The sequence below is a fragment of the Canis lupus genome, chromosome 8 (genome assembly GCF_048164855.1).
Source record: "Canis lupus baileyi chromosome 8, mCanLup2.hap1, whole genome shotgun sequence".
Taxonomy (NCBI): domain Eukaryota; kingdom Metazoa; phylum Chordata; class Mammalia; order Carnivora; family Canidae; genus Canis; species Canis lupus.
In genome coordinates this window covers 26,863,870-26,878,019 of record NC_132845.1, presented here as the reverse complement: position 1 = coordinate 26,878,019, position 14,150 = coordinate 26,863,870, and the positions used below count along the sequence as shown (strand labels likewise).

Sequence of the window (14,150 nt, the reverse complement as noted above, 5' to 3'; positions counted from 1 at the left end):
CAAAATATTTTGGAAATTTTGCATTTAGTGGTCAGACTTACTGATAATTGTGTTAGGGCACAAGTAAAAAAATAATATTTGAGGATTATTGATTGTAAACGGCTCTGTGGTTGAACTAAATTTATAGTTACCAACACCCACTGCGACTCATAACCAACAAGTAAAGACTAGAGGTCACATCTCTCCTATTCTATTTCATTACTATATTGTAGAACCTTCTTACATTAATCAGAGTACAGGCACACCTTGGAGATATTGCTGGTTTGGCTCCAGACCACCACAATAGAGCAAATATCACAATAAAATAAGTCAAATGAGTGTTTTGGCTTCCCGATGCATAATATATAAATTATGTTTACAATATACTGTAGGTTATTAGGTGTGTGATAGCATCATGTCTTTAAAAACAATGTACATAGCTTAATTAAAAAATATTTTCTTGCTAAAAAAATGTTAACCATCGTCTGAGTTGTCAGTGAGTAGTAATCTTTTTGTTGGTGTGTGGCGGGGGGAGTCTTACCTCGATGCTGATGGCTGCTGACTGACCAGGGTGGTGGCTGCTGAAGGCTGGGGTGGCTGTGGCAATTTTTAAAATTAAGACAACAATGAGGTTCCACATTGATTGAATCTTCCTTTAATGAACAATTTCTCTGTAGCATGTGATTTTTTTTTAATTATTTATTTATTCATGAGAGACACACACACAGAGAGAGAGAGAGAGAGAGAGGCAGAGACACAGGCAGAAGGAGAAGCAGGCTCCATGCAGGGAGCCCGATGTGGGATTCCATCCTGGGTCTCCAGGATCATGCCCTGGGCTGAAGGCAGGTGCCAAACCCCTGAGCCACCCGGGCTGCTTGCATGTGATGTTTTGATAGCATTTTACCCACAGCAGAACATCTTTCAAAATTGGAGCCAAGTCTTTCAAACTCTACTGCTGCTTTATCAACTAAGTTTATGTGATGATATTCTCAATCCTTTATTGTCATTTCAACAGTCTTCACAGCATCTTCACCAGGAGCAGTTTTCAGCTCAAGAAACTTTTTTTGCTCATCCATAAGAAGCAACTCCTCTTCCGTGAAAGTTTGATTGTGAGATTGCAGCCATTCAGTCCTATCTTCAGGCTTGCCTTCTACTTCTAGTTCTCTCACTGTTTCCACCGCATCTGCAGTTACTGCCTTCACTGAAGTCCTGAACCCCTCCAGCTCATCCATGAGGATGGGAATTAGCTTCTTCCAAACTCCTTGTTCGTGTTGATATTTTGAGCTCTTCTCATGAATCATGAGTATTCTTAGTGGCATCTAGAATGGTGACTGTTTCAGAAGGTGTTCAGTTTACTTTGCCCAGATCCACCAGAGGAACCACTATCTATGGCAACTATAGCCTTATGAAATATATCTGTTAAATAAGAAGATTTGAAAGTTGAAATTAAGTCTTGGTCCATGGGCTACAGAATGGATACTGTTGTTGTGCTAGGAGACATGAAAATAACATGAATCTTGTTGTCGATCTCCATCAGAGCTTTTGGGTGACTAGGTGCATTGTCAAGGAGCAGTAATTCTGAAAGGAATTTTTTTTTTTCCTCAGCAGAAGGTCTCAACTGTGGGCTTAAAATATTTAGTAAACTGTGTTACAAACAGATGTGCTGTCATCCAGGCTTTGCCGTTCCATTTAGAGAACACAGGCAGAGCAGATTTAGCATAATTCTTATGGACCCCAGCATTTTCAGAATCGTAAATGAGCACTGGCTTCAACTGCAAATCACCAGCTGCATTAACCCCTAACAAGAGAATCAGCTGTCCTTTGAAGCTTTGAGCCAAGCATTGACTTGTCCCTTTCTAGCTGTGAAAGTCCTAGATGGCAACTTCTTCCCATATAAGCCTGTTTCATCTACATTCAAATCCGTTGTTTACTATAAGTACCTTCATTAATTATCTTAGCTAGTTTTCTGCAGCTTTTTTTTTTTTTCCCCTGCAGCTTCTATATCAGTACTTGCTGCTTCACCTTGCACTTTTATGGCATGAAAATGGCTTCTTTCCTTAAGCTTCTCGAACCAACCTCTGCTAACTTCAAACTTTTCTTCTGTAGTTTCTGCACATCTCTTGGCCTTCTGAGAAAGAAGTTTTCCTTGAGATTAGGTTTCTGCTTATCCAGGCCACTGAAACTTTCTCCATATCAGCAGTAGGGTTATTATGCTTTCTTATCATGCGTATGATCACTGGATTAGCACTTTTAATTTCCTCCAAGAACTTTTCCTTTGTATTCATAACTTGGTGAACTGTCTGGCTCAAAAGGCCTAGCTTTCATCCTATCTTGGCCTTTGACTTACCTTCCTCACTAAACTAAATCATTTCTATCTTTTGATAGAGAGAGAAGTACCTACCTTAAGAGAGAGGTGTGACTCTCCCTCTCACTTGAACACTTAGAGACCATTATAGGGTTATTAACTGGCCTAATTTCAATATTGCTTTTTCTCCAGGAGTACAGAGGCCCCCAGAAAATGTGAAATACAGGTGAATGGCTGGTCAGTGCACATGTATCTGTTAAGTATGGCATCTTATTGGGGTGTGGTTCATGGTACCCCCAAATAATTACAATAATAACATCAAAGATTGCTGATCATAGATCAGTAAAACAAATGTAGTAGTACTAAAAATGTTCGAAATATTGTGATAATTACCAAAATGTAATTCAAAGAGATATGATGAAGCATACACAGAGATACAAAGTGAGCAAATGCTATTGGAAAAATGATGAGGGTAGACTTACTCAATGTAGCATCGACGAAACTTTAAATGTGTAAAAAAACAAAACAAAAAAAAAAAACCTACAAAGTGCAACAAAGTGCAATGCAATAAAATGAGTTATGCCTGTACCTATAACAAATACTTTTTAAAATAAGAAATGAAAGAACAGCTCAAGAGCTAATAATGATGTGAAGTCCTTAGATCTCCCTTCCTTCTGCTTTCTTGATTTAGCAGATAATCTGTTTTGGGGCATTTAGAAAGAGAAATTATCTAAAGAATAAAAATATCAATAAACAGAATGAACTTTTTACCTTCTGTGTGTAATATTTACAATAAAATATCCTGCTTTTTATTTTCCTTATAAAACAGGAAAAAAATCTGTTTACTTCATCTCAAAACTTACAAAGTCTTTCTTTTTATCATTTTAAAAATATTTGACCATTTATTCAAATGTTCTCATTCAAGTATTACTGATTGTGGTCATGAATACTAAAATAATTATAAATAAAACTGTGAAAAATATCTATAGCTAACTATATTTCATTGAGGACAAGCCAGAAAAATAAATTCCTCCTCTGCTTTCTCTTGGTCTGTTTACAAGTATTCCTCAAACCCAACCCAACCTTGCACTATAAATTTTGAGAAGCCTGACACACGTAGAAGTCACTGTCTTTCTTGCACTAAGCACTGTTTAATGGACAAGTCATTTATATTATGATGTTTTAAATATGATCATATAAATGTGGAAACTAGGGAAAAAAAGATTGTTGTGTGAAAATGGGCTGTGAAGCTTTTATGAAAAGATTTTCCTTAAAGGTACATAGTATCCATTTTGGAAAGAGAGGAAGAAAGATCATTCTGGCTTAAAAAACCATGGGGATCCCCTGGGTGGCTCAGCGGTTTCGCGCCTGCCATTGGCCCGGGGTCGTGATCCTGGAGTCCCGGGATCGAGTCCCACGTCAGGCTCCCAGCATGGAGCCTGCTTCTCCCTCTGCCTGTGTCTCTGCCTCTCTCTCTCTCTCTCTCTCTCTCTCTCTCTCTATGTCTATCATAATTAAATAAAAAAAAAATAAATCTTAAAAAAAAAAAAAACCACAATCCCGGTGGCTTATTAAACATTACTGTTAAAAAAATAAAATAAAAAATAAAAATTACTGTTGGGAGAAGTGGATCTTAAAATATGATAGGTTATGCAGCTTTAGCTCTTGTGAATCTTCATTTCTAGTCTGAACAACAACAGGAACCATTATAGAGATTTGAAAAGTCATTTTTTTAATGTTGAAGTCATTTTTAAAAAATTAAACTAATGGTATTATTTCAAATGGCTTTTTGTGTGTGTGTTTGTGTTTGTGTTTTGTTTTGTTTTAAGTGAAAGTTTGAGACAGAAGACCACACTAGAGGACATTTTATTAATTAGGCTTTTGTGATGACAAAACTCTAAACTTCTGAGTGGCACTGAGTATGAAGAGGAAATGATGAATCTAAGACATTTCCAAGGAAAACATCAATACCCACTACATGATTAAATACAGTAGAGAGGGGATAGCAAAGTTAAAGATAATTTTAAAGGTCAAGTCCAGGGAACTGTAAATAAGTTCTGTGCTAAGAAATATTTTCGGTATAAGCCCTGAGTGTTTCCTTCTTAAAATTTAAAGATTTTACTCCCTCTCTATTTAGAGTGTTATCTCTATTTTCTTCATTTTTATAACCAAGCTCTGGCTCCTTCCAGAAAAGCATCATATTTCCAAAACAACTTTTTAATTAATTACCTCACACTTCGTATGTCCTTACAAATGAAATGCCTATGCAATTTCTATTTTTTTTCCCGGAATTTAAAATTCAACATGTTTCAGTTATCTAAATATTATAGCATAGTCTCATCAAGCAGGATAATTCCCCAATTGAGAAATGTTTGTCTTATTATATAAGTTTTATAATTGATAATTTAAAAAAAATCCATCTTTTTTCCCTCTAATTTTCAACATGGCTAAAATGAATAAATAATGTACAGATTATTCTTTTATTGACCAAACTCTACTGAGGATCCCTTGAGCTCCTTTTTTTTTAAAGATTTTATTTATTTATTCATGAAAGACACAGAGAGAGAGGCAGAGGGAGAAGCAGGCTCCCTGTGGGGAGCTGGATGCAGAACTCGATCCCAGGACCCCGGGATCACAACCTGAGCCAAAGGACATTCAACCACTGAGCCACCCAGGTGCCCTCCCTTGAGCTCTTTTACAACCTAATGGTTTGACTTCTGGACTTTGGTGTTCATCTCTATATTGTTCAGTTTTAGCAAGAGCTACACTAAGTTAGTTTAACAAGAGTCCCCATCCTCTGTATTTGATCACGTTTGATATCCAAATAGGTTCCTTGTCCTTCTACATCCTTCAAGTGGGGTCTGATCATCCGGGCCTTTCAGCAAGCATCTTGTTAGGCAGATGTAGCTGGAATCTCTCCCTTAGCCCTGATGTTTCCTCCTAATTTTCCATCCACTGACCCTCCACCTTTCTCCTTAGCCATCGGTTTCCAGTTGCCCACTTGCAATACTACCCCACCTTAAATAAAGTCCTCCTTGCCCTCTCCAGCAGTATCAGGACGAATATTTTTTCCTCAACAAGTCTTATGGCCAAGTTTCATTAGCCCACACATAATTAATACTGGTGGAATAAGCAACTAAATGTCATGGAAGACTATAAATTAGTATATGATCACCCCCACAAACATCCCCCCAGCAATGATGAACATGATCAGAACACCTACTAATGCATGGCACTGCACTAGGTCTAGGGATACAGAGAGATGTAAGACCTTTCCACAGCAAGTAAAAGAGTATCATTGATTGGAAGGAAAAGTATATGTCCCAAATGGCAAATGCTGCCATAGGTCAATATTTCATTTCATGACTTATATTAAATCCCATGGTTTTATTTAAAACCAAACTCTAACTAAAATTGTCTCCATATGTCTACCGGCAAAACCTTACATATCTTAATTCTTCAAAATTGTCAGCACGGAGTAATGTATAAACAAGTAAAATAAATGAGGAAATGCCACAGCATTGCCAGCAGACTACTTTCATGCATTTGAATTTGTCTTATTTTTACACAATTTACCAGGTAAAGAGAATGTATACTGTCTCAAAAATTCACCATGAAAAGTAGATAAGGTTTTTGTATTAGAATTTACTATAGAACAATAGGACATTTGTCTAATTCACACTCCATCTGACACATTTAAACTCAGCTCTAAAAATTTTTTGTGGATCTTGCTGACTCTTCACCTCTCCCTCTCATGTTTCTTTTTATCTTTTGAGACGCACATTTTTTCAAAAGCTACTCCTAAAGGAACAAAGCAGTGCTATTGCTGTATACAATATTCTTTCCATCAGACAATCTCAATTATGTTGGTAGCCTGGCAATTTACATTCACTCCCTTCAGGTAGCAGTCAGACGCCACAAAGGCATCTTCCCCGGCAGGTTGATTGCTTTTTCATTCCCATGGAGCCTTGTGCTGAGAGAACTTTCAGACCCAGGCCTTCCATCCGATCACAACTCCTGGACTCAGTAACGCCCTGCTGTGATTCTTATATGTGTTGCAAGACAACGTGATGACTGCCATTGCCAACTTTCCACATGACTATTTAGAGCAGAAATGTTTAAGGTATTTGGCCTTTCAAGTCTCCATAAGAATTGTCCAATGGAAAACAACTATTAAAAAATAGCTTCTAAACAAACACTTTTCTTCATACTGATGAAAAGCATAACAGTCTATCTTATGAAATCTGTTTCACCAAGGAAAGGCAATCTGTCAAGCTTTGTATTAGTAGCTTGTAGGTAGATATTCTCCGGAATGCTTGTTTTTCTCACAAGGTTCATTTTTAAGCAGAAAAACAGAGCTTACTTCAGCTTTGGAGAATTTGGAATTTTTGTTAAGATTTTATTTATTTACTTATTTGACAGAGAGAGAGAGAGAATGAGAGAAAGAGAGCACACAAGCAGGGGGAGCAGGAGAGGGAGAAGCAGGTTCCCTGCTGACCAAGGAACCTGATGCAGGGCTCGAGCTCATGTATAAACTAAAACTAGACTTCTATAGGAAAATGGAAAATCTCAGCAATCTCGGGTTTGGCAAAAGATTCTTACAAGACACAAAAAGCACATAGTTTCTAGAAAGTAAACTGAACTTCTTCGCAATTAAAAATGGTTATGGAAGTACAAGTCAAAAGCACAATGAGATATCACTTCACATCTATCAGAATGGCAAAAATCAAAAAGGCAAATGAGAACAAGTAGTTGGAAGATGTGGAGACAAAAGAACCCTAGTGCACTGTTGGTGGGAATGCAAACTAATGCAGCCAGTGTGGAAAACAGTATGGAGTTTACTTAAAATATTAAAAATAGAAATACCGTATGATCCAGTAATTCCACTACTGGATATTTACTTAAGAAAATGAAAACTCTAATTCAAAAAGATATATGTACCTCTAAGTTTATTGAAGATTGCTTACTGTAGACAAATTATGGACAATCCAAGTGTCCCTGGAGAGGTGAATGGATTTATATATATAAATATATATGGAATATTTGTATATTTTATATATATGTTAATATAGAATATTACTTAGCCATAAAAAAGAATGAAATCTTGTCATTTGCAACAATATGAACCTAGAGGGTATAGTACTAAGTGAAATATGTTGGTCAGAGAAAGATGAATATGATTTCACTCATAATGAGTGGAATTTAAGAAGCAAAACAAACAATAAGAAAGAAAGAAAGAAAGAAAGAAAGAAAGAAAGAAAGAAAGAAAGAAAGAAGAGACTTAAACACAGAGCACACACATATGGTTTTTGAGGGAATATGAAAAGGGTGAAATAAATAAAGGGGATCAAGAGTACACTTATCTTGAGCACTGAGTAACATACTGTTGAATTATTATAGTGTTCACCTGAAGTTAATATAATACTGTATGTTAATCATACTTCAACTTAAAAAATTGATCAAAATAACCAACTGATTGGATAAAGGCAAAATACATTTTATTAATATGCCTTTTATTGATAAGGTTATATATTTATATATTAGATATTAGAGACAAAACTTCCTTTTTCTTTTTTAAAACTCAAATTAAAATTTTAATTTTATGAATGTGGTGAATGGAGAAATAAAGTGTTGTCCATCTCCTTTTCATTTTCCATTTAAAAACTTTTGTAGGAAATACATGGTACTCAGTTTGGTACAATAAACACGGCCCTGAATATGGAAGATAGTTTGTTTCAGATCATTAATCGAATAACTTTCATGTATCTATACAATAGCATACTGCCCAGCCATAGAAACTATTGATATATATAATAACATGGATAAATCTCAAAGACATTATGCTAAGCTAGGAAGCCAGTCTCAGCAGATTACATACAGTATGATGCCATTTATACGGCATTCCAAAAAAGGCATAAATATGATTACATACATTAGGATTCCATTTATATGGCATTCTGAGTAAAGGCAAACTATTAGGTCAGAAAACAGATCAGTGATTACCAGAATTTCAGGACTGGGAGGGTCTGACTACTACAAAGTGCCAGCAAGCGGGAGATCTTGGGGGGTGTCGGAATTGTTCTGTATTTTGTTCATATTGGCAGAATGCTTTATTTTAGAGTTCTTGTATTTTCAATCAATGAGTTTGAAAAAATGCTGACAGTTTTATTACTCAATTTATGAATTAAGAGAATTCTTTTTCAAGTCAATAAACTGCCTCAGAAACGTGTACTTAGTTAACAAAGAACTTGCTTTCATATTGGTACCATGAAAATTTTAGTGAACAATTATAAAGGGTCCCCCTTTGGATTCCTCTGCAACTTTTCATAGTGATTGTTACGTCTACTGTAATATTTTATCAACATGTTCAGACTCTGCCTTTTGTGGCTAATACAGATGTTGTGCTCTATCAACCTGTCAATGTATTTGGCTTTTAGGGCTATTACTCAGAGATTCATCCCATGTTATCCTGAGGTATAGTGCTTATAAAAAGTTATCTGCCGAGAAAAAAATTTCCCCTCAAGCCTCAGCACCTATCTCTTGCAATAAAGTAGCTATCCAAAGGATAGAGCAAAAGAAAGGATGATAGTTGATAAATAAAAATGTAAAATGTAGAACTTCTTAAAAATACAAACACACATACACATAATACAAGTGAGTGTGTATAGAGTATATCTGTCTATAAAGATACAAATAAATGCAGGACCTGGCATAGAACACAGACTTCTTCCCTACAGACTTTAAGAAATTTAAGACCTCCTTGTTTTGTATTTGAGTAGATATTACGATTTTTAATAATTAATAAAATACAATGAGGCATTTGCTAGTGTAAAAGATATCACAACTTCTTTAACAAGGAGAGAAATAAATCTATTAAAATTGTCTGAAGTGTGCTATTTAGTTTCTCTGTACTCTACTGAAAAAAAATGATTCTTGACTGTATTAATTTGTAGGGATCACTCAATGTATATGACATCAAACCTACTTTCTTGGAGAAAAATATGCATTTTACCAATCAAGTACTTTTACATAAAAAGGAAAGTGGAGGTATTATGCTGAGTGAAATAAGTCAATTGGAGAAGGACAAACATCATATGGTCTCATTCATTTGGGGAATATAAAAAATAGTGAAAGGGAATAAAGGGGAAAGGAGAAAAAATGAGTGGGAAATATCAGAAAGGGAGACAGAACGTGAAAGAGTCCTAGTCTGGGAAACGAACTAGGGGTGGTGGAAGGGGGGTGGCGGTGACTGGGTGATGGGCACCTGAGGTGGGCACTTGACGGGATGAGCACTGGGTGTTATTGTATATCTTGGCAAATTGAACACCAATAAAAAATAAATTTATATATATAAAAAAAAGGAAAGTGAATTTCAACCAACTGGAGCATTGTGGTAACAAGATATTAAAGTCAAGATTGGGTTTAACATGAAAGAGCAAGATTTTTTAAAGATTTTATTTATTTATTTATTTATTTATTTATTTATTTATTTATTTATTTATTTATAGAGAGAATGAGAGAGAGAGACTGCAGGGGGAGAGGCTGAGGGGGGGGGAAGCAGACTCCCCACTAAGCAGGGAGCCTAATGTGAGGCTCTATCTCAGGATCCTGAGATCATGACCTAAGCCAAAATCAAGAATTGGATGCTTAACCCACTGAGCCACCCAGGCACTCCAAGCAAGATTTCTTTAAAATTTTTATTTTAATCCAGATAGTTAGCATACAGCTTTATATTAGTTTCGGGTGTACAAGAGACTGATCCAACATTTCCATATGTCACCCAGTGCTCATCACATAAGTGCACTCCTTTATCCTCATCACCTATTTCACCCATCCCCTCACCCACCTCCCCTCTGGTAACCATGTTTGTTCTCTATAGTTAAGAGTCTGTTTCTTGATTTCTCTCTCTCTCTCTCTCTAGTTCCTTTTGATCATTTGTTTTGTTTCTTAAACTCCACACAGGAGTGAAATCATGTAGTATTTGTCTTTCTCTGACTGACTTATTTCATTTAGCATCATACTCCAAAGAGCAAGATTCTTGATTAGCAACGTCTGTACTGGCCCAGCAGGTGAAGGGAAGGTTCACATACTGTGCCTTTGCCGATCCTGGACCAGATTTTAAAAAATGAAGAGACTTGGATACAATTTTCTGATTCTTCCTTTTTGGGAATTGAAAATCCTTAGTTAAGGGAATTATCTTCAGTATAAATTTCTTTCCTTTTAGGTTCTCTTTATCCTTCTTGTAAAAAAGACATTTAGCCCCTGACATTATTTCCCTATGTAGGTTTGCAGTGGAATAAAATGTTCTTACAAAAAATATCTTATTACTTTTTGCAATTTTTCGTCTTAGCTAACTTATTTGCTTTTTCTACAATAATTTTTTTCCCTCAAGTTTTTGTTTTCCTAGTGTCTGACCTCCTTTTCTATGCTCTGTGAATTCTCTCTGCTGTGTAAATGAGCCTGGTCTGGGTGGTAGGTGGAGCCTGCTTCCCATTTTAGAAGACTAAATGGCTAGATGCTCATTATCCCAAATTCTTGGGGCATGGCTGTGTGCAGTTCATCTGGGTTCAACAAATCAAACTATAGACATTCAAACAGCAGTTAGTGATCAATAGAGGCAGATGATATGAGGTTTGTGATGATGATAACGATAGAAGCAGTTGTATATTTCCAAGAGTGGCTATGGCAGTAGTTCTAGTGACAGCGTCCAGTGCTGGGCTTGGGTACAGTGGCATCTGTAATGCATGCTCCAGCACCTCGTGGTCGGTGGTGGCAGCAACAGTGCTCTGTGATGTGATCCTGGCAGGAGTTCCTGCTGCTGCTTAGTTTCCTTTGTTTCTACACATTCTTCAAGCCTATTTCCCCAGCCTATTACCAGAAATTCTACAAAAAATCCAATATACTTTCAATGAATACTTTTCCTGCTTAAATGAATTAGAATTGGTTTCTCATATTTACTGCTAAGATCACTTTATAACAGATTTATGAAAAGTATTGGTGGTGAAACGAGGTGAGTTTTGCCTCCCTTGACTTGCTCTGTAGATGCTTTGCTACTTGGTAAACATCAAGAATTGTTTTTCTAACTCTGTTGAAATTTACTCCTCACTATTAGCTCTCTCTATATGTTATACACCGTGGCTTCTGCTATCCTGAAGCAATAGGGCTGATAAGTTTTGTACCTTTTGGCAAGAGGAGTCACTATAAAAGTCTGAACTTAAAGGAGAAAATTCAGCTTTGGAAACATGGATACCATAACCATTTTGGCATAGTTTCCCATGATGACAAAAATATATTCCAAATCCAACCAAGTCTCCCATTTCTATTCTGACATTATTGCCATCATTTCTCCCAGGGTGATTTAACAGCCATATAACTGTCCTCAATTCCTCTCCTACTCCCGACTCCCACATATACAGGCTACCTTCCAAGCATTTCTTCAGTGGCATCTCAGAATAACTTAAGGGAAAAAATCCAGAATCTTCACATGGTTTAATAAGCTTTACATTATTTTACCCATGACTACCTCTCTGACTTCATTTCCTACTACTTTCCATCTTGCCACATGGGATTTTTTGCTGTTCCTTTCCTTACCAAACTCTAGCTCAGGGTATTTGCATTTGCTGTTCTCTCTGACTTGAGGATTCCTTTTTCAGATACTCACATAACTCATCCACTCACTTAATTTAGATTCCTCTTCCAACACCATCACCGCAGAAAGGACTTGTCTCCCCAATCTTTCTGAATGATTACATTTACCATTCCTTTATCTCTATCCTACTTTATAATAATCCTTATTATAGTCTGATATTAGACAATTTTATTGATTTATTGATTTATTTAACTTTCCCCTCATGGGAATGTGAAATTCATGAGGGAGACAGGGACTCTAACAGAGACTGACTCTTTCTCTCTCTCTCTCTCTCTCTAGGCTATTCATTCATAACCTATATTATCAGTGCCTAGTCAAGTGCCTGACACATATTCCATTAAATGAAGAAATAAACCACAACAGTTCAGAGTTGGGTGTCAAGTGAGTGAATAAAAGCATTTTATAGAATCTCAGACTCTTTCCTACTATTTCAACAAATTGTTTTATTGGGACTAGACTCAAACATAAAGTCTTGGAGAGAAGCATAAACCTAACACACGACAAACTCTAAAATGTTTGTACATTAGTGAGTGACTGCATAATTATTGACAAAAACACTTGATAAACATTATTTTTTAAATGATCAAATGATTAAATAACTGAATGATCAAACATTGGACAGTGAACTTGGAATCCTCATAAACATGTCTTTGTGGTTTCATATCTAAATTATATTTTTTCCAGAATTTAAATTTTATATTTGTACCACTAGATTGATAAATTTTCTTGAGCTTTGTGTTAAATTAGAATAGCATGCACAGTTTAAATTATTTTTAAAGTTATAGTTATTGTTTGGCTGGTATGTATGGCATTTACAGAAATTCAGCTAAGCAATTCATTTGTCATCATTTATCATGAGTGTTCAGGTCAATGTTATTTACTCCATTCCAAGAATACGGTGTTATCTGGTGTTTGGCTCACGTCAATTAAATTCAGAACACAGTGCTAGGAAATGTGGAGATTCTCCAAAGAAAATGACATATTTCATGCCTTCAAAGAGTCTGTCAGTTCTAACATTAGTACAAATTGGGTCTCTTTCTGGGTATGACACTTGGTCTGTTTCCAGCTGAGTCAATCTTCGTCTTAGTTTCCCCAGCTGAAAAATAAAGCTAATAATATCACTGTCAGAAAAAAATCATGGAGAGTATTGAGGTAATGTTTGGAGCTCGAACTTGTTAGTAAAGTACAAGTTAGGTCAGTACATTCTAGAATGTTTTGCTTGTATGAAACAACAAATTAAAAAAAAAAGAGTTTTTTCTAGTATCTACTATAGCTAGAAAATCTATTAGAGCTGGAATCCCAACAATCCTAACAAAAACAACTTAGTGTTTTCAAACTTAAAAAGAATTAGAATTACATTTAAATGAAATCTTAAGCTGAAGCATAAGCAAATACAGTTGTTAAAAATGGAACTATACACGTACCTGTACCCTGCTTAAATGGAATTCAGTATCTCTGAAACCCGCCTCCTGGGAATCTGTCACATGGATACGACAAGTCTGACAGTTTTATGGTCACTAGCACTAATTTAGATACAGTTTTCCCTTTGGCACCATTAGAGAGAGATTACTTGTTTCAGAACAGCAATATAAGTAGTCCCAGCACACAGAGATAAGAGCTCTACCCTTCATCTCAGCAATCTCTTCCAGATATTTTGAACTATAACCAGGCCTCCTTAATTCATGATATCTCATCCTTGTATTTGTGATGTCTCTTAGAAAATTAGGAACTCGCCTCAGGTATGATTATCTGTCAACCAAATGGACCTGCATGTGCATACAGACACACACACAAACACACGCACACTATCTAATCCCATTCAAGTTATTGGTCACAATCCAAAATGTTCTTGCCCCCTATCTGTTCTACCGAGAATATGGACAGAGACCTTGTTGATCTCATTCACCATTGTATCCTAAATGCTTATCACACTGCCTGTATTCATTCACACATGCATGCATTCATTTATTTATTCATCTTTCAATTAAATACATTCATACTCTCACTGTATCTGACACTGTTCTTAACACAGAGAAATAATGTTGGCAGAATTGGCTCCTACCTTCATGGATCTTAAAGTCCTACTTATATTTGGTACTCTAAATATTTGTTCAATTAATGAAAATAATTTATTTGCTGGAAAATTAACAAAGAAGCAGCCATGACCAGGCTTTTAAAAAAATAAGCTTCAGTTTTTTAAGATTATTTATTTTGAGA

The 14,150-nt window shown here is 36.0% G+C and overlaps 1 long non-coding RNA gene across 1 annotated transcript; it reads right to left on the bottom strand.

The window, feature by feature from the left end:
* Nucleotides 1-663: 663 nt before the first annotated feature.
* On the bottom strand, nt 664-13,437 carry LOC140637569 (uncharacterized). Its single transcript, XR_012034655.1, has 2 exons — nt 13,358-13,437; nt 664-1,395 (listed from the first exon to the last, which is right to left on the bottom strand). It is a non-coding gene; the product is annotated as an uncharacterized lncRNA (long non-coding RNA).
* Between the last annotated feature and the right edge of the window lie 713 nt (nt 13,438-14,150).